This window comes from Octopus bimaculoides, unplaced genomic scaffold, assembly GCF_046866305.1.
Source record: "Octopus bimaculoides isolate indiv1 unplaced genomic scaffold, ASM4686630v1 contig162, whole genome shotgun sequence".
In the NCBI taxonomy this organism is placed as follows: Eukaryota; Metazoa; Mollusca; class Cephalopoda; order Octopoda; family Octopodidae; genus Octopus; species Octopus bimaculoides.
The window spans coordinates 67,501-70,000 of record NW_028315412.1 but is presented as its reverse complement, the minus strand read 5'-3'; the positions used below and the strand labels follow the sequence as shown (position 1 = coordinate 70,000).

Below are 2,500 nucleotides of genomic sequence, written 5' to 3'. Positions count from 1 at the left end.
ATCTACCAAATCCACTCACAATGCTTTGGTTGGCCCGAGGCTATAGTGGAAGACATATGTGCACAAGGTGCCACGCAGTGGGACTGAAACCAGAACCACGTGGTTGGGAAGTAAGGTTGTTATCATGCAATCACCCGATTCCCAAGATCGGAAGCGAATGTAACAACTATATAGGAAATGGGTGAATTTAAATCTAAACTTAGAAACTTTAATATACTACCTTAAACTAAGTAAAAAAAAAACAAAAAAATAATGAGCGTTCCCATGCCGGGAATCGAACCCGGGCCGCCTGGGTGAAAGCCAGGAATCCTAACCACTAGACCACATGGGAGAGCTGCTGGTTCGAGACAGTACATAAAGTTTTATTTAAAATATTGCTCTCTTTCTGCTACCATGCTCTTTCTATGACATAATGTTCACTGACTACTGCGGTTCTGAGAGTCAGCGTGCAGAATTTCGTCAATATTCCAAATTTGAAAATTTTCACTTAGTTTTAAAATTTCAGAAAATGCTTAGGATCTATTTTAAAACGGGGGCGCCAGTTTTCATTTATGTTTTATGTAGTGTTTTTGGTACGGAAAGACTTTCAAACTTCGTATACTTATCTATTTTGTGTTATAGAACAGAAAAATATTTTCGTATTCGAATTTATTTCATGTAAAAAATTGTCTTATTTCGATAATTTCTACTAATCACTGACGTCTATTCAGTTGAAAACAGTTAGCGCTGTAACGGTGTATATCGTATTAATCCCCTAACCCTAACTAGACTGTTAACCGTAACCGTAACCCTAACCCTAGAACTAACCCTAACTCTAGAATCCGAACTCTAAAATTGTTACACACATAGATACGCACAGCGTAATTTATTATATAAACAATATATGCGTATAAATTACGGTTAAACCGGATGAAATATGTCACAGGGAATAACATTTTTATGACCGCCCAGCAGTAACTCTATTGTGCTGAATAGACGTCAGTGATTGGTTGAAATTACAGAAATACGACAACTTTAATATGGAATAACTTGCGAACTCTTTTTTTTTTTGTTAAGAAGGCTAAGAGTAAAAGATGTTTTATATGACATATTCTACCAGTGTCCCAAGTTTCAAAGTGTTTCGTTAGTGTTTCGTTAAGAAAACACTGGCGCCCCCGTTTTAAAATAGATCCAATGCTTACTTCCAGATGCATGGATTTTATTTATAATCTTTGGAGGATACCGAGAAATCCGAATATCTGGATCCTTCTGATTTGACGGGCAACATTTTTCATTTATGTTTTATGTAGTGTTTTGGTACCGAAACACTTTCAAACTTCGTATACTTGTATATCTTGTGTTATAGAAAGGATAAAAATTTTCGTATTCGAAGTTATTTCATGTAAAAAATTGTCGTATTTCGGTAATTTCAACCAATCACTGACGTCTATTGAGGTGAAAACAATTACTGCCGTGGAATGTAAACAACATGCTCTAACGGTGTCATGGGATCTTTTCCCTTGAATAAAATTAGTGCCATAGTTTGTCAACAACAACTATCGGTGGTACTGTTATTTATGACATCGTTCGTGCGTTTGTACTGGTTTTAGCTTTAGGGTTTTAGGTATGTATATACGAGGGGCTTCTTCCAGTTTCCATCTACCAAATCCACTCACAATGCTTTGGTTGGCCCGAGGCTATAGTGGAAGACATATGTGCACAAGGTGCCACGCAGTGGGACTGAAACCAGAACCACGTGGTTGGGAAGTATGGTTGTTATCATGCAACCACCCGATTCCCAAGAACGGAAGCGAATGTAACAACTATATAGGAAATGGGTGAAATAAAATCTAAACTTAGAAACTTTAATATACTACCTTAAACTAACTAAAAAAAAGACAAACAAAATAATGAGCGTTCCCATGCCGGGAATCGAACCCGGGCCGCCTGGGTGAAAACCAGGAATCCTAACCACTAGACCACATGGGAGAACTGCTGGTTAGTGACAGTACATAAAGTTTTATTTAAAATGTTGCTCTCTTTCTGCTACCATGCTCTTTCTATGACATGATGTTCACTGACTACTGCGGTTCTGAGAGTCAGCGTGAAAAATTTCATCAATATTCCAAATTTGAAAATTTTCACTTAGTTTTAAAATTTCAGAAAATGCTTAATTCCAGATGCATGGATTTTATTTATAATCTTTGGAGGATATCGAGAAATCCGAATATTTGGATCTTTCTGATTTGACGGGCAACATTTTTCATTTATGTTTTATGTAGTGTTTTTGGTACCGAAACACTTTCAAACTTCGTATACTTGTATATTTTGTGTTATAGAACAGATAAAAATGTTTGTATTCGAAGTTATTTCATGTAAAAAATTGTCGTATTTCGGTAATTTCAACCAATCACTGACGTCTATTGAGGTGAAAACAATTACTGCCGTGGAATGTAAACAACATGCTCTAACGGTGTCATGGGATCTCTTCCCTTGAATAAAATTAATGCCGTAGTTTATC

General features: G+C 36.5%; 2 non-coding genes across 2 annotated transcripts; both read right to left on the bottom strand.

The window, feature by feature from the left end:
- Positions 1-259: 259 nt before the first annotated feature.
- Trnae-uuc (transfer RNA glutamic acid (anticodon UUC)) lies at positions 260-331 on the bottom strand. Its single transcript has one exon. It is a non-coding gene; the product is annotated as a tRNA-Glu (tRNA).
- A 1,565-nt stretch (positions 332-1,896) lies between these two features.
- On the bottom strand, positions 1,897-1,968 carry Trnae-uuc (transfer RNA glutamic acid (anticodon UUC)). The gene has a single exon. It is a non-coding gene; the product is annotated as a tRNA-Glu (tRNA).
- Between the last annotated feature and the right edge of the window lie 532 nt (positions 1,969-2,500).